This window comes from Pseudophryne corroboree, chromosome 8, assembly GCF_028390025.1.
Source record: "Pseudophryne corroboree isolate aPseCor3 chromosome 8, aPseCor3.hap2, whole genome shotgun sequence".
NCBI classification, from domain to species: Eukaryota; Metazoa; Chordata; class Amphibia; order Anura; family Myobatrachidae; genus Pseudophryne; species Pseudophryne corroboree.
Window position 1 is genome coordinate 376,801,971 of NC_086451.1, and position 20,406 is coordinate 376,822,376.

Here is a 20,406-nt window from a genome sequence, read left to right on the forward strand (position 1 = left end):
ATTTGTGAAAACCTTTTTTCTACATGGAACTAAACTTAAGAATTTTTTAACCAGTCATTGTGTATTTATCACTTAGGAATAATGTCATTAATTCAACTCTATGGCAACAAGTGCAATATTGGTGTGTAGATGGGATATCATACAATTTCTCCCATTTTCAAACTATTCTGTTCCCTATGTTTCTTTAAATAATTAGGCTGCACATTGTTAGAAATAAATGATAATAAGATTCCAATGTCCAAGAGAAGGACTTTTAAAAGAGAATGGATGTCCTAAGGGCACTTGTTTTTTTGCATGGTAGACTTATCCACAAATTAATATTCTTTTCATACAAAGTACAAGAAAATAAAATTGTCAGAAGTGGGATTTGAACCCACACCTCTTTACAGAGACCAGCACACCCATTTAGAGGAAGAATGCAATCTTGATTCTGGTGCCTTAGACCGCTCGGCCATCCTGACAAGTACATATGCCCTTTAAATTAAGTTGCCAATAAAAGATTATAATGTACAAAAAAAGGATTTTGGGGTATCTTTCAGCCAAATAATATGTACTGCTTGAAAAAAGTAACATAAAATCAAGAACTTGGATTTATACAGTATACTACCGCTAAAGGTGAGCCATCACAATTAATACTTAAGAAAAAATGCTCAGGTTATAATGATATCCTTTATAATAACTATACAAATTATTTACTAAAATCTCTTTCAGGAAAAAACAGATTTATGCGTCTAGCAAGTAATTTTTGTAAACTTTTAGATATAGAGTCTGAGAGCCTGAATCTACTTTCTATTCCAATTTATTCTTTGTTTTATGATTTGTTTACTGAATACTGAAAGGATGTTTTGCAAATAATACATTTGTGAAAACCTTTTTTCTACATGGAACTAAACTTAAGAATTTTTTAACCAGTCGTGTATTTATCACTTAGGAATGATGTCATTAATTCAACTCTATGGCAACAAGTGCAATATTGGTGTGTAGATGGGATATCATACAATTTCTCCCATTTTCAAACTATTCTGTTCCCTATGTTTCTTTAAATAATTAGGCTGCACATTGTTAGAAATAAATGGTAATAAGATTCCAATGTCCAAGAGAAGGACTTTTAAAAGAGAATGGATGTCCTAAGGGCACTTGTTATTTTGCATGATAGACTTATCCACAAATTAATATTCTTTTCATACAAAGTACAAGAAAATAAAATTGTCAGAAGTGGGATTTGAAACCATGCCTCTTTACAGAGACCAGAACACCCATTTAGAGGAAGTATGCAAGCTTGAGTCTGGCACCTTAGACCGCTCAGCCATCCTGACAAGTACATCTGCCCATTAAATTAAGTTGGCAATAAAAGATTATAATGTACAAAAAAAGGATTTTGGGGTATCTTTCAGCCAAATAATATGTACTGCTTGAAAAAAGTAACATAAAATCAAGAACTTGGATTTATACAGTATACTACCGCTAAAGGTGAGCCATCAAAAATAATACTTAAGAAAAACTGCTCTGGTTATAATGATATCCTTTATAATAACTATACAAATTATTTACTAAAATCTCTTTCAGGAAAAAACAGATTTATGTGTCTAGCAAGTAATTTTTGTAAACTTTTAGATATAGAGTCTGAGAGCCTGAATCTACTTTTCTTTTCCAATTTATTCTTTGTTTTATGATTTGTTTACTGAATACTGAAAGGATGTTTTGCAAATAATACATTTGTGAAAACCTTTTTTCTACATGGAACTAAACTTAAGAATTTTTTAACTAGTCATTGTATATTTATCACTTAGGAATAATGTAATTAATTCAACTCTATGGCAACAAGTGCAATATTGGTGTGTAGATGGGATATCATACAATTTCTCCCATTTTCAAACTATTCTGTTCCCTATGTTTCTTTAAATAATTAGGCTGCACATTGTTAGAAATAAATGGTAATAAGATTCCAATGTCAAAGAGAAGGACTTTTAAAAGAGAATGGATGTCCTAAGGGCACTTGTAATTTTGCATGGTAGACTTATCCACAAATTAATATTCTTTTCATACAAAGTACAAGAAAATAAAATTGTCAGAAGTGGAATTTGAACCCACGCCTCTTTACAGAGACCAGAACACCCATTTAGAGGAAGAATGCAATCTTGAATCTGGCGCCTTAGACCGCTCGGCCATCCTGACAAGAACATATGCCCTCTAAATTAAGTTGCCAGTAAAAGATTATAATGTACAAAAAAAGGATTTTGGGGTATCTTTCAGCCAAATAATATGTACTGCTTGAAAAAAGTAACATAAAATCAAGAACTTGGATTTATACAGTATACCACCGCTAAAGGTGAGCCATCACAATTAATACTTAAGAAAAACTGCTCAGGTTATAATGATATCCTTTATAATTACTATACAAATTATTTACTAAAATCTCTTTCAGGAAAAAACAGATTTATGTGTCTAGCAAGTAATTTTTGTAAACTTTTAGATATAGAGTCTGAGAGCCTGAATCTACTTTCTATTCCAATTTATTCTTTGTTTTATGATTTGTTTACTGAATACTGAAAGGGTGTTTTGCAAATAATACATTTGTGAAAACCTTTTTTCTACATGGAACTAAACTTAAGAATTTTTTAACCAGTCGTGTATTTATCACTTAGGAATAATGTCATTAATTCAACTCTATGGCAACAAGTGCAATATTGGTGTGTAGATGGGATATCATACAATTTCTCCCATTTTCAAACTATTCTGTTCCCTATGTTTCTTTAAATAATTAGGTTGCACATTGTTAGAAATAAATGGTAACAAGATTCCAATGTCCAAGAGAAGGACTTTTAAAAGAGAATGGATGTCCTAAGGTCACTTGTTATTTTGCATGGTAGACTTATCCACAAATTAATATTCTTTTCATACAAAGTACAAGAAAATAAAATTGTCAGAAGTGGAATTTGAACCCACGCCTCTTTACAGAGACCAGAACACCCATTTAGAGGAAGAATGCAATCTTGAGTCTGGCGCCTTAGACCGCTCGGCCATCCTGACTAGAACATATGCCCTCTAAATTAAGTTGCCAGTAAAAGATTATAATGTACAAAAAAAGGATTTTGGGGTATCTTTCAGCCAAATAATATGTACTGCTTGAAAAAAGTAACATAAAATCAAGAACTTGGATTTATACAGTATACTACCGCTAAAGGTGAGCCATCACAATTAATACTTAAGAAAAACTGCTCAGGTTATAATGATATCCTTTATAATTACTATACAAATTATTTACTAAAATCTCTTTCAGGAAAAAACAGATTTATGTGTCTAGCAAGTAATTTTTGTAAACTTTTAGATATAGAGTCTGAGAGCCTGAATCTACTTTCTATTCCAATTTATTCTTTGTTTTATGATTTGTTTACTGAATACTGAAAGGGTGTTTTGCAAATAATACATTTGTGAAAACCTTTTTTCTACATGGAACTAAACTTAAGAATTTTTTAACCAGTCATTGTGTATTTATCACTTAGGAATAATGTCATTAATTCAACTCTATGGCAACAAGTGCAATATTGGTGTGTAGATGGGATATCATACAATTTCTCCCATTTTCAAACTATTCTGTTCCCTATGTTTCTTTAAATAATTAGGCTGCACATTGTTAGAAATAAATGGTAACAAGATTCCAATGTCCAAGAGAAGGACTTTTAAAAGAGAATGGATGTCCTAAGGTCACTTGTTATTTTGCATGGTAGACTTATCCACAAATTAATATTCTTTTCATACAAAGTACAAGAAAATAAAATTGTCAGAAGTGGGATTTGAACCCACGCCTCTTTACAGAGACCAGAACACCCATTTAGAGGAAGAACGCAATCTTGAGTCTGGCGCCTTAGACCGCTCGGCCATCCTGACAAGTACATATGCCCATTAAATTAAGTTGCCAATAAAAGATTATAATGTACAAAAAAAGGATTTTGGGGTATCTTTCAGCCAAATAATATGTACTGCTTGAAAAAAGTAACATAAAATCAAGAACTTGGATTTATACAGTATACTACCGCTAAAGGTGAGCCATCACAATTAATACTTAAGAAAAACTGCTCAGGTTATAATGATATCCTTTATAATAACTATACAAATTATTTACTAAAATCTCTTTCAGGAAAAAACAGATTTATGTGTCTATCAAGTAATTTTTGTAAACTTTTAGATATAGAGTCTGAGAGCCTGAATCTACTTTCTATTCCAATTTATTCTTTGTTTTATGATTTGTTTACTGAATACTGAAAGGATGTTTTGCAAATAATACATTTGTGAAAACCTTTTTTCTACATGGAACTAAACTTAAGAATTTTTTAACCAGTCATTGTGTATTTATCACTTAGGAATAATGTCATTAATTCAACTCTATGGCAACAAGTGCAATATTGGTGTGTAGATGGGATATCATACAATTTCTCCCATTTTCAAACTATCCTATGTTTCTTTAAATAATTAGGCTGCACATTGTTAGAAATAAATGATAATAAGATTCCAATGTCCAAGAGAAGGACTTTTAAAAGAGAATGGATGTCCTAAGGGCACTTGTTTTTTTGCATGGTAGACTTATCCACAAATTAATATTCTTTTCATACAAAGTACAAGAAAATAAAATTGTCAGAAGTGGGATTTGAACCCACGCCTCTTTACAGAGACCAGCACACCCATTTAGAGGAAGAATGCAATCTTGAGTCTGGCGCCTTAGACCGCTCGGCCATCCTGACAAGTACATATGCCCTTTAAATTAAGTTGCCAATAAAAGATTATAATGTACAAAAAAAGGATTTTGGGGTATATTTCAGCCAAATAATATGTACTGCTTGAAAAAAGTAACATAAAATCAAGAACTTGGATTTATACAGTATACTACCGCTAAAGGTGAGCCATCACAATTAATACTTAAGAAAAACTGCTCAGGTTATAATGATATCCTTTATAATAACTATACAAATTATTTACTAAAATCTCTTTCAGGAAAAAACAGATTTATGCGTCTAGCAAGTAATTTTTGTAAACTTTTAGATATAGAGTCTGAGAGCCTGAATCTACTTTCTATTCCAATTTATTCTTTGTTTTATGATTTGTTTACTGAATACTGAAAGGATGTTTTGCAAATAATACATTTGTGAAAATCTTTTTTCTACATGGAACTAAACTTAAGAATTTTTTAACCAGTCATTGTGTATTTATCACTTAGGAATAATGTCATTAATTCAACTCTATGGCAACAAGTGCAATATTGGTGTGTAGATGGGATATCATACAATTTCTCCCATTTTCAAACTATTCTGTTCCCTATGTTTCTTTAAATAATTAGGCTGCACATTGTTAGAAATAAATGGTAATAAGATTCCAATGTCCAAGAGAAGGACTTTTAAAAGAGAATGGATGTCCTAAGGGCACTTGTTATTTTGCATGATAGACTTATCCACAAATTAATATTCTTTTCATACAAAGTACAAGAAAATAAAATTGTCAGAAGTGGGATTTGAAACCATGCCTCTTTACAGAGACCAGAACACCCATTTAGAGGAAGTATGCAAGCTTGAGTCTGGCACCTTAGACCGCTCAGCCATCCTGACAAGTACATCTGCCCATTAAATTAAGTTGGCGATAAAAGATTATAATGTACAAAAAAAGGATTTTGGGGTATCTTTCAGCCAAATAATATGTACTGCTTGAAAAAAGTAACATAAAATCAAGAACTTGGATTTATACAGTATACTACCGCTAAAGGTGAGCCATCAAAAATAATACTTAAGAAAAACTGCTCTGGTTATAATGATATCCTTTATAATAACTATACAAATTATTTACTAAAATCTCTTTCAGGAAAAAACAGATTTATGTATCTAGCAAGTAATTTTGTAAACTTTTAGATATAGAGTCTGAGAGCCTGAATCTACTTTTCTTTTCAAATTTATTCTTTGTTTTATGATTTGTTTACTGAATACTGAAAGGATGTTTTGCAAATAATACATTTGTGAAAACCTTTTTTCTACATGGAACTAAACTTAAGAATTTTTTAACTAGTCATTGTATATTTATCACTTAGGAATAATGTAATTAATTCAACTCTATGGCAACAAGTGCAATATTGGTGTGTAGATGGGATATCATACAATTTCTCCCATTTTCAAACTATTCTGTTCCCTATGTTTCTTTAAATAATTAGGCTGCACATTGTTAGAAATAAATGGTAATAAGATTCCAATGTCAAAGAGAAGGACTTTTAAAAGAGAATGGATGTCCTAAGGGCACTTGTAATTTTGCATGGTAGACTTATCCACAAATTAATATTCTTTTCATACAAAGTACAAGAAAATAAAATTGTCAGAAGTGGGATTTGAACCCACGCCTCTTTACAGAGACCAGAACACCCATTTAGAGGAAGAATGCAATCTTGAGTCTGGCGCCTTAGACCGCTCGGCCATCCTGACAAGAACATATGCCCTCTAAATTAAGTTGCCAGTAAAAGATTATAATGTACAAAAAAAGGATTTTGGGGTATCTTTCAGCCAAATAATATGTACTGCTTGAAAAAAGTAACATAAAATCAAGAACTTGGATTTATACAGTATACTACCGCTAAAGGTGAGCCATCACAATTAATACTTAAGAAAAACTGCTCAGGTTATAATGATATCCTTTATAATTACTATACAAATTATTTACTAAAATCTCTTTCAGGAAAAAACAGATTTATGTGTCTAGCAAGTAATTTTTGTAAACTTTTAGATATAGAGTCTGAGAGCCTGAATCTACTTTCTATTCCAATTTATTCTTTGTTTTATGATTTGTTTACTGAATACTGAAAGGGTGTTTTGCAAATAATACATTTGTGAAAACCTTTTTTCTACATGGAACTAAACTTAAGAATTTTTTAACCAGTCGTGTATTTATCACTTAGGAATAATGTCATTAATTCAACTCTATGGCAACAAGTGCAATATTGGTGTGTAGATGGGATATCATACAATTTCTCCCATTTTCAAACTATTCTGTTCCCTATGTTTCTTTAAATAATTAGGCTGCACATTGTTAGAAATAAATGGTAACAAGATTCCAATGTCCAAGAGAAGGACTTTTAAAAGAGAATGGATGTCCTAAGGTCACTTGTTATTTTGCATGGTAGACTTATCCACAAATTAATATTCTTTTCATACAAAGTACAAGAAAATAAAATTGTCAGAAGTGGGATTTGAACCCATGCCTCTTTACAGAGACCAGAACACCCATTTAGAGGAAGAACGCAATCTTGAGTCTGGCGCCTTAGACCGCTCGGCCATCCTGACAAGTACATATGCCCATTAAATTAAGTTGCCAATAAAAGATTATAATGTACAAAAAAAAGGATTTTGGGGTATCTTTCAGCCAAATAATATGTACTGCTTGAAAAAAGTAACATAAAATCAAGAACTTGGATTTATACAGTATACTACCGCTAAAGGTGAGCCATCACAATTAATACTTAAGAAAAACTGCTCAGGTTATAATGATATCCTTTATAATTACTATACAAATTATTTATTAAAATCTCTTTCAGGAAAAAACAGATTTATGTGTCTAGTAAGTAATTTTTGTAAACTTTTAGATATAGAGTCTGAGAGCCTGAATCTACTTTCTATTCCAATTTATTCTTTGTTTTATGATTTGTTTACTGAATACTGAAAGGGTGTTTTGCAAATAATACATTTGTGAAAACCTTTTTTCTACATGGAACTAAACTTAAGAATTTTTTTAACCAGTCATTGTGTATTTATCACTTAGGAATAATGTCATTAATTCAACTCTATGGCAACAAGTGCAATATTGGTGTGTAGATGGGATATCATACAATTTCTCCCATTTTCAAACTATTCTGTTCCCTATGTTTCTTTAAATAATTAGGCTGCACATTGTTAGAAATAAATGGTAACAAGATTCCAATGTCCAAGAGAAGGACTTTTAAAAGAGAATGGATGTCCTAAGGTCACTTGTTATTTTGCATGGTAGACTTATCCACAAATTAATATTCTTTTCATACAAAGTACAAGAAAATAAAATTGTCAGAAGTGGGATTTGAACCCACGCCTCTTTACAGAGTCCAGAACACCCATTTAGAGGAAGAACACAATCTTGAGTGTGGCGCCTTAGACCGCTCGGCCATCCTGACAAGTACACATGCCCATGAGATTAAGTTGCCAATAAAAGATTATAATGTACAAAAAAAGGATTTTGGGGTATCTTTCAGCCAAATAATATGTACTGCTTGAAAAAAGTAACATAAAATCAAGAACTTGGATTTATACAGTATACTACCGCTAAAGGTGAGCCATCACAATTAATACTTAAGAAAAACTGCTCAGGTTATAATGATATCCTTTATAATAACTATACAAATTATTTACTAAAATCTCTTTCAGGAAAAAACAGATTTATGTGTCTAGCAAGTAATTTTTGTAAACTTTTAGATATAGAGTCTGAGAGCCTGAATCTACTTTCTATTCCAATTTATTCTTTGTTTTATGATTTGTTTACTGAATACTGAAAGGATGTTTTGCAAATAATACATTTGTGAAAACCTTTTTTCTACATGGAACTAAACTTAAGAATTTTTTAACCAGTCATTGTGTATTTATCACTTAGGAATAATGTCATTAATTCAACTCTATGGCAACAAGTGCAATATTGGTGTGTAGATGGGATATCATACAATTTCTCCCATTTTCAAACTTTTCTGTTCCCTATGTTTCTTTAAATAATTAGGCTGCACATTGTTAGAAATAAATGGTAATAAGATTCCAATGTCCAAGAGAAGGACTTTTAAAAGAGAATGGATGTCCTAAGGGCACTTGTTATTTTGGATGGTAGACTTATCCACAAATTAATATTCTTTTCATACAAAGTACAAGAAAATAAAATTGTCAGAAGTGGGATTCAAACCCACGCCTCTTTACAGAGACCAGAACACCCATTTAGAGGAAGAATGCAATCTTGAGTCTGGCGCCTTAGACAGCTCTTCCATCCTGACAAATACATCTGTCCGTTAAATTAAGTTGGCAATAAAGATTATAATGTACAAAAAAAGGATTTTGGGGTATCTTTCAGCCAAATAATATGTACTGCTTAAAAAAAGTAACATAAAATCAAGAACTTGGATTTATACAGTATACTACCGCTAAAGGTGAGCCATCAAAAATAATACTTAAGAAAAACTGCTCAGGTTATAATGATATCCTTTATAATAACTATACAAATTATTTACTAAAATCTCTTTCAGGAAAAAACAGATTTATGTGTCTAGCAAGTAATTTTTGTAAACTTTTAGATATAGAGTCTGAGAGCCTGAATCTACTTTTCTTTTCCAATGTATTCTTTGTTTTATGATTTGTTTACTGAATACTGAAAGGATGTTTTGCAAATAATACATTTGTGAAAACCTTTTTTCTACATGGAACTAAACTTAAGAATTTTTTAACTAGTCATTGTATATTTATCACTTAGGAATAATGTAATTAATTCAACTCTATGGCAACAAGTGCAATATTTGTGTGTAGATGGGATATCATACAATTTCTCCCATTTTCAAACTATTCTGTTCCCTATGTTTCTTTAAATAATTAGGCTGCACATTGTTAGAAATAAATGGTAATAAGATTCCAATTTCCAAGAGAAGGACTTTTAAAAGAGAATGGATGTCCTAAGGGCACTTGTTATTTTGGATGGTAGACTTATCCACAAATTAATATTCTTTTCATACAAAGTACAAGAAAATAAAATTGTCAGAAGTGGGATTCAAACCCACGCCTCTTTACAGAGACCAGAACACCCAATTAGAGGAAGAATGCAATCTTGAGTCTGGCGCCTTAGACCGCTCGGCCATCCTGACAAATACATCTGTCCGTTAAATTAAGTTAGCAATAAAAGATTATAATGTACAAAAAAAGGATTTTGGGGTATCTTTCAGCCAAATAATATGTACTGCTTGAAAAAAGTAACATAAAATCAAGAACTTGGATTTATACAGTATACTACCGCTAAAGGTGAGCCATCACAATTAATACTTAAGAAAAACTGCTCAGGTTATAATGATATCCTTTATAATAACTATACAAATTATTTACTAAAATCTCTTTCAGGAAAAAACAGATTTATGTGCCTAGCACGTAATTTTTGTAAACTTATAGATATAGAGTCTGAGAGCCTGAATCTACTTTCTATTCCAATTTATTCTTTGTTTTATTATTTGTTTACTGAATACTGAAAGGATGTTTAGCAAATAATACATTTGTGAAAACTTTTTTTTACATGGAACTAAACTTAAGAATTTTTGAACCAGTCATTGTGTATTTCTCACTTAGGAATAATGTCATTAATTCAACTCTATGGCAACAAGTGCAATATTGGTGTGTAGATGGGATATCATACAATTTCTCCCATTTTCAAACTATTCTGTTCCCTATGTTTCTTTAAATAATTAGGCTGCACATTGTTAGAAATAAATGGTAATAAGATTCCAATGTCCAAGAGAAGGACTTTTAAAAGAGAATGGATGTCCTAAGGGCACTTGTAATTTTGCATGGTAGACTTATCCACAAATTAATATTCTTTTCATACAAAGTACAAGAAAATAAAATTGTCAGAAGTGGGATTTGAACCCACGCCTCTTTACAGAGACCAGAACACCCATTTAGAGGAAGAATGCAATCTTGAGTCTGGCGCCTTAGACCGCTCGGCCATCCTGACAAGAACATATGCCCTCTAAATTAAGTTGCCAGTAAAAGATTATAATGTACAAAAAAAGGATTTTGGGGTATCTTTCAGCCAAATAATATGTACTGCTTGAAAAAAGTAACATAAAATCAAGAACTTGGATTTATACAGTATACTACCGCTAAAGGTGAGCCATCACAATTAATACTTAAGAAAAACTGCTCAGGTTATAATGATATCCTTTATAATTACTATACAAATTATTTACTAAAATCTCTTTCAGGAAAAAACAGATTTATGTGTCTAGCAAGTAATTTTTGTAAACTTTTAGATATAGAGTCTGAGAGCCTGAATCTACTTTCTATTCCAATTTATTCTTTGTTTTATGATTTGTTTACTGAATACTGAAAGGGTGTTTTGCAAATAATACATTTGTGAAAACCTTTTTTCTACATGGAACTAAACTTAAGAATTTTTTAACCAGTCGTGTATTTATCACTTAGGAATAATGTCATTAATTCAACTCTATGGCAACAAGTGCAATATTGGTGTGTAGATGGGATATCATACAATTTCTCCCATTTTCAAACTATTCTGTTCCCTATGTTTCTTTAAATAATTAGGCTGCACATTGTTAGAAATAAATGGTAACAAGATTCCAATGTCCAAGAGAAGGACTTTTAAAAGAGAATGGATGTCCTAAGGTCACTTGTTATTTTGCATGGTAGACTTATCCACAAATTAATATTCTTTTCATACAAAGTACAAGAAAATAAAATTGTCAGAAGTGGGATTTGAACCCACGCCTCTTTACAGAGACCAGAACACCCATTTAGAGAAAGAATGCAATCTTGAGTCTGGCGCCTTAGACCGCTCGGCCATCCTGACAAGTACATATGCCCATTAAATTAAGTTGCCAATAAAAGATTATAATGTACAAAAAAAAGGATTTTGGGGTATCTTTCAGCCAAATAATATGTACTGCTTGAAAAAAGTAACATAAAATCAAGAACTTGGATTTATACAGTATACTACCGCTAAAGGTGAGCCATCACAATTAATACTTAAGAAAAACTGCTCAGGTTATAATGATATCCTTTATAATTACTATACAAATTATTTATTAAAATCTCTTTCAGGAAAAAACAGATTTATGTGTCTAGTAAGTAATTTTTGTAAACTTTTAGATATATAGTCTGAGAGCCTGAATCTACTTTCTATTCCAATTTATTCTTTGTTTTATGATTTGTTTACTGAATACTGAAAGGGTGTTTTGCAAATAATACATTTGTGAAAACCTTTTTTCTACATGGAACTAAACTTAAGAATTTTTTTAACCAGTCATTGTGTATTTATCACTTAGGAATAATGTCATTAATTCAACTCTATGGCAACAAGTGCAATATTGGTGTGTAGATGGGATATCATACAATTTCTCCCATTTTCAAACTATTCTGTTCCCTATGTTTCTTTAAATAATTAGGCTGCACATTGTTAGAAATAAATGGTAACAAGATTCCAATGTCCAAGAGAAGGACTTTTAAAAGAGAATGGATGTCCTAAGGTCACTTGTTATTTTGCATGGTAGACTTATCCACAAATTAATATTCTTTTCATACAAAGTACAAGAAAATAAAATTGTCAGAATTGGGATTTGAACCCACGCCTCTTTACAGAGTCCAGAACACCCATTTAGAGGAAGAACACAATCTTGAGTGTGGCGCCTTAGACCGCTCGGCCATCCTGACAAGTACATATGCCCATTAGATTAAGTTGCCAATAAAAGATTATAATGTACAAAAAAAGGATTTTGGGGTATCTTTCAGCCAAATAATATGTACTGCTTGAAAAAAGTAACATAAAATCAAGAACTTGGATTTATACAGTATACTACCGCTAAAGGTGAGCCATCACAATTAATACTTAAGAAAAACTGCTCAGGTTATAATGATATCCTTTATAATAACTATACAAATTATTTACTAAAATCTCTTTCAGGAAAAAACAGATTTATGTGTCTAGCAAATAATTTTTGTAAACTTTTAGATATAGAGTCTGAGAGCCTGAATCTACTTTCTATTCCAATTTATTCTTTGTTTTATGATTTGTTTACTGAATACTGAAAGGATGTTTTGCAAATAATACATTTGTGAAAACCTTTTTTCTACATGGAACTAAACTTAAGAATTTTTTAACCAGTCATTGTGTATTTATCACTTAGGAATAATGTCATTAATTCAACTCTATGGCAACAAGTGCAATATTGGTGTGTAGATGGGATATCATACAATTTCTCCCATTTTCAAACTTTTCTGTTCCCTATGTTTCTTTAAATAATTAGGCTGCACATTGTTAGAAATAAATGGTAATAAGATTCCAATGTCCAAGAGAAGGACTTTTAAAAGAGAATGGATGTCCTAAGGGCACTTGTTATTTTGGATGGTAGACTTATCCACAAATTAATATTCTTTTCATACAAAGTACAAGAAAATAAAATTGTCAGAAGTGGGATTCAAACCCACGCCTCTTTACAGAGACCAGAACACCCATTTAGAGGAAGAATGCAATCTTGAGTCTGGCGCCTTAGACAGCTCTTCCATCCTGACAAATACATCTGTCCGTTAAATTAAGTTGGCAATAAAGATTATAATGTACAAAAAAAGGATTTTGGGGTATCTTTCAGCCAAATAATATGTACTGCTTAAAAAAAGTAACATAAAATCAAGAACTTGGATTTATACAGTATACTACCGCTAAAGGTGAGCCATCAAAAATAATACTTAAGAAAAACTGCTCAGGTTATAATGATATCCTTTATAATAACTATACAAATTATTTACTAAAATCTCTTTCAGGAAAAAACAGATTTATGTGTCTAGCAAGTAATTTTTGTAAACTTTTAGATATAGAGTCTGAGAGCCTGAATCTACTTTTCTTTTCCAATGTATTCTTTGTTTTATGATTTGTTTACTGAATACTGAAAGGATGTTTTGCAAATAATACATTTGTGAAAATCTTTTTTCTACATGGAACTAAACTTAAGAATTTTTTAACTAGTCATTGTATATTTATCACTTAGGAATAATGTAATTAATTCAACTCTATGGCAACAAGTGCAATATTTGTGTGTAGATGGGATATCATACAATTTCTCCCATTTTCAAACTATTCTGTTCCCTATGTTTCTTTAAATAATTAGGCTGCACATTGTTAGAAATAAATGGTAATAAGATTCCAATTTCCAAGAGAAGGACTTTTAAAAGAGAATGGATGTCCTAAGGGCACTTGTTATTTTGGATGGTAGACTTATCCACAAATTAATATTCTTTTCATACAAAGTACAAGAAAATAAAATTGTCAGAAGTGGGATTCAAACCCACGCCTCTTTACAGAGACCAGAACACCCATTTAGAGGAAGAATGCAATCTTGAGTCTGGCGCCTTAGACCGCTCGGCCATCCTGACAAATACATCTGTCCGTTAAATTAAGTTAGCAATAAAAGATTATAATGTACAAAAAAAGGATTTTGGGGTATCTTTCAGCCAAATAATATGTACTGCTTGAAAAAAGTAACATAAAATCAAGAACTTGGATTTATACAGTATACTACCGCTAAAGGTGAGCCATCACAATTAATACTTAAGAAAAACTGCTCAGGTTATAATGATATCCTTTATAATAACTATACAAATTATTTACTAAAATCTCTTTCAGGAAAAAACAGATTTATGTGCCTAGCACGTAATTTTTGTAAACTTATAGATATAGAGTCTGAGAGCCTGAATCTACTTTCTATTCCAATTTATTCTTTGTTTTATTATTTGTTTACTGAATACTGAAAGGATGTTTAGCAAATAATACATTTGTGAAAACTTTTTTTTACATGGAACTAAACTTAAGAATTTTTGAACCAGTCATTGTGTATTTCTCACTTAGGAATAATGTCATTAATTCAACTCTATGGCAACAAGTGCAATATTGGTGTGTAGATGGGATATCATACAATTTCTCCCATTTTCAAACTATTCTGTTCCCTATGTTTCTTTAAATAATTAGGCTGCACATTGTTAGAAATAAATGGTAATAAGATTCCAATGTCCAAGAGAAGGACTTTTAAAAGAGAATGGATGTCCTAAGGGCACTTGTAATTTTGCATGGTAGACTTATCCACAAATTAATATTCTTTTCATACAAAGTACAAGAAAATAAAATTGTCAGAAGTGGGATTTGAACCCACGCCTCTTTACAGAGACCAGAACACCCATTTAGAGGAAGAATGCAATCTTGAGTCTGGCGCCTTAGACCGCTCGGCCATCCTGACAAGAACATATGCCGTCTAAATTAAGTTGCCAGTAAAAGATTATAATGTACAAAAAAAGGATTTTGGGGTATCTTTCAGCCAAATAATATGTACTGCTTGAAAAAAGTAACATAAAATCAAGAACTTGGATTTATACAGTATACTACCGCTAAAGGTGAGCCATCACAATTAATACTTAAGAAAAACTGCTCAGGTTATAATGATATCCTTTATAATTACTATACAAATTATTTACTAAAATCTCTTTCAGGAAAAAACAGATTTATGTGTCTAGCAAGTAATTTTTGTAAACTTTTAGATATAGAGTCTGAGAACCTGAATCTACTTTCTATTCCAATTTATTCTTTGTTTTATGATTTGTTTACTGAATACTGAAAGGGTGTTTTGCAAATAATACATTTGTGAAAACCTTTTTTCTACATGGAACTAAACTTAAGAATTTTTTAACCAGTCGTGTATTTATCACTTAGGAATAATGTCATTAATTCAACTCTATGGCAACAAGTGCAATATTGGTGTGTAGATGGGATATCATACAATTTCTCCCATTTTCAAACTATTCTGTTCCCTATGTTTCTTTAAATAATTAGGCTGCACATTGTTAGAAATAAATGGTAACAAGATTCCAATGTCCAAGAGAAGGACTTTTAAAAGAGAATGGATGTCCTAAGGTCACTTGTTATTTTGCATGGTAGACTTATCCACAAATTAATATTCTTTTCATACAAAGTACAAGAAAATAAAATTGTCAGAAGTGGGATTTGAACCCACGCCTCTTTACAGAGACCAGAACACCCATTTAGAGGAAGAACGCAATCTTGAGTCTGGCGCCTTAGACCGCTCGGCCATCCTGACAAGTACATATGCCCATTAAATTAAGTTGCCAATAAAAGATTATAATGTACAAAAAAAAGGATTTTGGGGTATCTTTCAGCCAAATAATATGTACTGCTTGAAAAAAGTAACATAAAATCAAGAACTTGGATTTATACAGTATACTACCGCTAAAGGTGAGCCATCACAATTAATACTTAAGAAAAACTGCTCAGGTTATAATGATATCCTTTATAATTACTATACAAATTATTTACTAAAATCTCTTTCAGGAAAAAACAGATTTATGTGTCTAGCAAGTAATTTTTGTAAACTTTTAGATATAGAGTCTGAGAGCCTGAATCTACTTTCTATTCCAATTTATTCTTTGTTTTATGATTTGTTTACTGAATACTGAAAGGGTGTTTTGCAAATAATACATTTGTGAAAACCTTTTTTCTACATGGAACTAAACTTAAGAATTTTTTTAACCAGTCATTGTGTATTTATCACTTAGGAATAATGTCATTAATTCAACTCTATGGCAACAAGTGCAATATTGGTGTGTAGATGGGATATCATACAATTTCTCCCATTTTCAAACTATTCTGTTCCCTATGTTTCTTTAAATAATTAGGCTGCACATTGTTAGAAATAAATGGTAACAAGATTCCAATGTCCAAGAGAAGGACTTTTAAAAGAGAATGGATGTCCTAAGGTCACTTGTTATTTTGCATGGTAGACTTATCCACAAATTAATATTCTTTTCATACAAAGTACAAGAAAATAAAATTGTCAGAAGTGGGATTTGAACCCACGCCTCTTTACAGAGTCCAGAACACCCATTTAGAGGAAGAACACAATCTTGAGTGTGGCGCCTTAGACCGCTCGGCCATCCTGACAAGTACATATGCCCGTTAGATTAAGTTGCCAATAAAAGATTATAATGTACAAAAAAAGGATTTTGGGGTATCTTTCAGCCAAATAATATGTACTGCTTGAAAAAAGTAACATAAAATCAAGAACTTGGATTTATACAGTATACTACCGCTAAAGGTGAGCCATCACAATTAATACTTAAGAAAAACTGCTCAGGTTATAATGATATCCTTTATAATAACTATACAAATTATTTACTAAAATCTCTTTCAGGAAAAAACAGATTTATGTGTCTAGCAAGTAATTTTTGTAAACTTTTAGATATAGAGTCTGAGAGCCTGAATCTACTTTCTATTCCAATTTATTCTTTGTTTTATGATTTGTTTACTGAATACTGAAAGGATGTTTTGCAAATAATACATTTGTGAAAACCTTTTTTCTACATGGAACTAAACTTAAGAATTTTTTAACCAGTCATTGTGTATTTATCACTTAGGAATAATGTCATTAATTCAACTCTATGGCAACAAGTGCAATATTGGTGTGTAGATGGGATATCATACAATTTCTCCCATTTTCAAACTTTTCTGTTCCCTATGTTTCTTTAAATAATTAGGCTGCACATTGTTAGAAATAAATGGTAATAAGATTCCAATGTCCAAGAGAAGGACTTTTAAAAGAGAATGGATGTCCTAAGGGCACTTGTTATTTTGGATGGTAGACTTATCCACAAATTAATATTCTTTTCATACAAAGTACAAGAAAATAAAATTGTCAGAAGTGGGATTCAAACCCACGCCTCTTTACAGAGACCAGAACACCCATTTAGAGGAAGAATGCAATCTTGAGTCTGGCGCCTTAGACCGCTCTTCCATCCTGACAAATACATCTGTCCGTTAAATTAAGTTGGCAATAAAGATTATAATGTACAAAAAAAGGATTTTGGGGTATCTTTCAGCCAAATAATATGTACTGCTTAAGAAAAGTAACATAAAATCAAGAACTTGGATTTATACAGTATACTACCGCTAAAGGTGAGCCATCAAAAATAATACTTAAGAAAAACTGCTCAGGTTATAATGATATCCTTTATAATAACTATACAAATTATTTACTAAAATCTCTTTCAGGAAAAAACAGATTTATGTGTCTAGCAAGTAATTTTTGTAAACTTTTAGATATAGAGTCTGAGAGCCTGAATCTACTTTTCTTTTCCAATGTATTCTTTGTTTTATGATTTGTTTACTGAATACTGAAAGGATGTTTTGCAAATAATACATTTGTGAAAACTTTTTTTTACATGGAACTAAACTTAAGAATTTTTGAACCAGTCATTGTGTATTTCTCACTTAGGAATAATGTCATTAATTCAACTCTATGGCAACAAGTGCAATATTGGTGTGTAGATGGGATATCATACAATTTCTCCCATTTTCAAACTATTCTGTTCCCTATGTTTCTTTAAATAATTAGGCTGCACATTGTTAGAAATAAATGGTAATAAGATTCCAATGTCCAAGAGAAGGACTTTTAAAAGAGAATGGATGTCCTAAGGGCACTTGTAATTTTGCATGGTAGACTTATCCACAAATTAATATTCTTTTCATACAAAGTACAAGAAAATAAAATTGTCAGAAGTGGGATTTGAACCCACGCCTCTTTACAGAGACCAGAACACCCATTTAGAGGAAGAATGCAATCTTGAGTCTGGCGCCTTAGACCGCTCGGCCATCCTGACAAGAACATATGCCCTCTAAATTAAGTTGCCAGTAAAAGATTATAATGTACAAAAAAAGGATTTTGGGGTATCTTTCAGCCAAATAATATGTACTGCTTGAAAAAAGTAACATAAAATCAAGAACTTGGATTTATACAGTATACTACCGCTAAAGGTGAGCCATCACAATTAATACTTAAGAAAAACTGCTCAGGTTATAATGATATCCTTTATAATTACTATACAAATTATTTACTAAAATCTCTTTCAGGAAAAAACAGATTTATGTGTCTAGCAATTAATTTTTGTAAACTTTTAGATATAGAGTCTGAGAGCCTGAATCTACTTTCTATTCCAATTTATTCTTTGTTTTATGATTTGTTTACTGAATACTGAAAGGATGTTTTGCAAATAATACATTTGTGAAAACCTTTTTTCTACATGGAACTAAACTTAAGAATTTTTTAACCAGTCATTGTGTATTTATCACTTAGGAATAATGTCATTAATTCAACTCTATGGCAACAAGTGCAATATTGGTGTGTAGATGGGATATCATACAATTTCTCCCATTTTCAAACTATTCTGTTCCCTATGTTTCTTTAAATAATTAGGCTGCACATTGTTAGAAATAAATGGTAATAAGATTCCAATGTCCAAGAGAAGGACTTTTAAAAGAGAATGGATGTCCTAAGGGCACTTGTTATTTTGCATGATAGACTTATCCACAAATTAATATTCTTTTCATACAAAGTACAAGAAAATAAAATTGTCAGAAGTGGGATTTGAACCCACGCCTCTTTACAGAGACCAGAACACCTATTTAGAGGAAGTATGCAAGCTTGAGTCTTGCGCCTTAGACCGCTCAGCCATCCTGACAAGTACATCTGCTTATTAAATTAAGGTGGCAATAAAAGATTATAATGTACAAAAAAAGGATTTTGGGGTATCTTTCAGCCAAATAATATGTACTGCTTGAAAAAAGTAACATAAAATCAAGAACTTGGATTTATACAGTATACTACCGCTAAAGGTGAGCCATCACAATTAATACTTAAGAAAAACTGCTCAGGTTATAATGATATCCTTTATAATTACTATACAAATTATTTACTAAAATCTCTTTCAGGAAAAAACAGATTTATGTGTCTAGCAATTAATTTTTGTAAACTTTTAGATATAGAGTCTGAGAGCCTGAATCTACTTTCTATTCCAATTTATTCTTTGTTTTATGATTTGTTTACTGAATACTGAAAGGGTGTTTTGCAAATAATACATTTGTGAAAACCTTTTTTCTACATGGAACTAAACTTAAGAATTTTTTAACCAGTCATTGTGTATTTATCACTTAGGAATAATGTCATTAATTCAACTCTATGGCAACAAGTGCAATATTGGTGTGTAGATGGGATATCATACAATTTCTCCCATTTTCAAACTATTCTGTTCCCTATGTTTCTTTAAATAATTAGGCTGCACATTGTTAGAAATAAATGGTAATAAGATTCCAATGTCCAAGAGAAGGACTTTTAAAAGAGAATGGATGTCCTAAGATCACTTGTTATTTTGCATGGTAGATTTATCCACAAATTAATATTCTTTTCATACAAAGTACAAGAAAATAAAATTGTCAGAAGTGGGATTTGAACCCACGCCTCTTTACAGAGTCCAGAACACCCATTTAGAGGAAGAACACAATCTTGAGTCTGGCGCCTTAGACCGCTCGGCCATCCTGACAAGTACATATGCCCATTAGATTAAGTTGCCAATAAAAGATTATAATGTACAAAAAAAGGATTTTGGGGTATCTTTCAGCCAAATAATATGTACTGCTTGAAAAAAGTAACATAAAATCAAGAACTTGGATTTATACAGTATACTACCGCTAAAGGTGAGCCATCACAATTAATACTTAAGAAAAACTGCTCAGGTTATAATGATATCCTTTATAATAACTATACAAATT

At 31.4% G+C, this 20,406-nt stretch overlaps 17 non-coding genes across 17 annotated transcripts; all 17 read right to left on the bottom strand.

The window, feature by feature from the left end:
- Positions 1-2,066: 2,066 nt before the first annotated feature.
- On the bottom strand, positions 2,067-2,175 carry TRNAL-CAA (transfer RNA leucine (anticodon CAA)). The gene is made up of 2 exons: positions 2,138-2,175; positions 2,067-2,112 (listed from the first exon to the last, which is right to left on the bottom strand). It is a non-coding gene; the product is annotated as a tRNA-Leu (tRNA).
- A 746-nt stretch (positions 2,176-2,921) lies between these two features.
- TRNAL-CAA (transfer RNA leucine (anticodon CAA)) lies at positions 2,922-3,030 on the bottom strand. The gene is made up of 2 exons: positions 2,993-3,030; positions 2,922-2,967 (listed from the first exon to the last, which is right to left on the bottom strand). It is a non-coding gene; the product is annotated as a tRNA-Leu (tRNA).
- Positions 3,031-3,779: 749 nt separating this feature from the next.
- TRNAL-CAA (transfer RNA leucine (anticodon CAA)) lies at positions 3,780-3,888 on the bottom strand. Its single transcript has 2 exons — positions 3,851-3,888; positions 3,780-3,825 (listed from the first exon to the last, which is right to left on the bottom strand). It is a non-coding gene; the product is annotated as a tRNA-Leu (tRNA).
- A 742-nt stretch (positions 3,889-4,630) lies between these two features.
- TRNAL-CAA (transfer RNA leucine (anticodon CAA)) lies at positions 4,631-4,739 on the bottom strand. The gene is made up of 2 exons: positions 4,702-4,739; positions 4,631-4,676 (listed from the first exon to the last, which is right to left on the bottom strand). It is a non-coding gene; the product is annotated as a tRNA-Leu (tRNA).
- Positions 4,740-6,346: 1,607 nt separating this feature from the next.
- On the bottom strand, positions 6,347-6,455 carry TRNAL-CAA (transfer RNA leucine (anticodon CAA)). Its single transcript has 2 exons — positions 6,418-6,455; positions 6,347-6,392 (listed from the first exon to the last, which is right to left on the bottom strand). It is a non-coding gene; the product is annotated as a tRNA-Leu (tRNA).
- A 746-nt stretch (positions 6,456-7,201) lies between these two features.
- Positions 7,202-7,310, bottom strand: TRNAL-CAA (transfer RNA leucine (anticodon CAA)). The gene is made up of 2 exons: positions 7,273-7,310; positions 7,202-7,247 (listed from the first exon to the last, which is right to left on the bottom strand). It is a non-coding gene; the product is annotated as a tRNA-Leu (tRNA).
- Positions 7,311-8,061: 751 nt separating this feature from the next.
- On the bottom strand, positions 8,062-8,170 carry TRNAL-CAA (transfer RNA leucine (anticodon CAA)). The gene is made up of 2 exons: positions 8,133-8,170; positions 8,062-8,107 (listed from the first exon to the last, which is right to left on the bottom strand). It is a non-coding gene; the product is annotated as a tRNA-Leu (tRNA).
- Positions 8,171-9,777: 1,607 nt separating this feature from the next.
- Positions 9,778-9,886, bottom strand: TRNAL-CAA (transfer RNA leucine (anticodon CAA)). The gene is made up of 2 exons: positions 9,849-9,886; positions 9,778-9,823 (listed from the first exon to the last, which is right to left on the bottom strand). It is a non-coding gene; the product is annotated as a tRNA-Leu (tRNA).
- Positions 9,887-10,634: 748 nt separating this feature from the next.
- On the bottom strand, positions 10,635-10,743 carry TRNAL-CAA (transfer RNA leucine (anticodon CAA)). Its single transcript has 2 exons — positions 10,706-10,743; positions 10,635-10,680 (listed from the first exon to the last, which is right to left on the bottom strand). It is a non-coding gene; the product is annotated as a tRNA-Leu (tRNA).
- Positions 10,744-11,489: 746 nt separating this feature from the next.
- TRNAL-CAA (transfer RNA leucine (anticodon CAA)) lies at positions 11,490-11,598 on the bottom strand. Its single transcript has 2 exons — positions 11,561-11,598; positions 11,490-11,535 (listed from the first exon to the last, which is right to left on the bottom strand). It is a non-coding gene; the product is annotated as a tRNA-Leu (tRNA).
- A 2,467-nt stretch (positions 11,599-14,065) lies between these two features.
- On the bottom strand, positions 14,066-14,174 carry TRNAL-CAA (transfer RNA leucine (anticodon CAA)). The gene is made up of 2 exons: positions 14,137-14,174; positions 14,066-14,111 (listed from the first exon to the last, which is right to left on the bottom strand). It is a non-coding gene; the product is annotated as a tRNA-Leu (tRNA).
- A 748-nt stretch (positions 14,175-14,922) lies between these two features.
- On the bottom strand, positions 14,923-15,031 carry TRNAL-CAA (transfer RNA leucine (anticodon CAA)). The gene is made up of 2 exons: positions 14,994-15,031; positions 14,923-14,968 (listed from the first exon to the last, which is right to left on the bottom strand). It is a non-coding gene; the product is annotated as a tRNA-Leu (tRNA).
- A 746-nt stretch (positions 15,032-15,777) lies between these two features.
- On the bottom strand, positions 15,778-15,886 carry TRNAL-CAA (transfer RNA leucine (anticodon CAA)). Its single transcript has 2 exons — positions 15,849-15,886; positions 15,778-15,823 (listed from the first exon to the last, which is right to left on the bottom strand). It is a non-coding gene; the product is annotated as a tRNA-Leu (tRNA).
- Positions 15,887-16,637: 751 nt separating this feature from the next.
- Positions 16,638-16,746, bottom strand: TRNAL-CAA (transfer RNA leucine (anticodon CAA)). The gene is made up of 2 exons: positions 16,709-16,746; positions 16,638-16,683 (listed from the first exon to the last, which is right to left on the bottom strand). It is a non-coding gene; the product is annotated as a tRNA-Leu (tRNA).
- A 1,606-nt stretch (positions 16,747-18,352) lies between these two features.
- Positions 18,353-18,461, bottom strand: TRNAL-CAA (transfer RNA leucine (anticodon CAA)). The gene is made up of 2 exons: positions 18,424-18,461; positions 18,353-18,398 (listed from the first exon to the last, which is right to left on the bottom strand). It is a non-coding gene; the product is annotated as a tRNA-Leu (tRNA).
- A 749-nt stretch (positions 18,462-19,210) lies between these two features.
- TRNAL-CAA (transfer RNA leucine (anticodon CAA)) lies at positions 19,211-19,319 on the bottom strand. The gene is made up of 2 exons: positions 19,282-19,319; positions 19,211-19,256 (listed from the first exon to the last, which is right to left on the bottom strand). It is a non-coding gene; the product is annotated as a tRNA-Leu (tRNA).
- Positions 19,320-20,068: 749 nt separating this feature from the next.
- Positions 20,069-20,177, bottom strand: TRNAL-CAA (transfer RNA leucine (anticodon CAA)). The gene is made up of 2 exons: positions 20,140-20,177; positions 20,069-20,114 (listed from the first exon to the last, which is right to left on the bottom strand). It is a non-coding gene; the product is annotated as a tRNA-Leu (tRNA).
- Between the last annotated feature and the right edge of the window lie 229 nt (positions 20,178-20,406).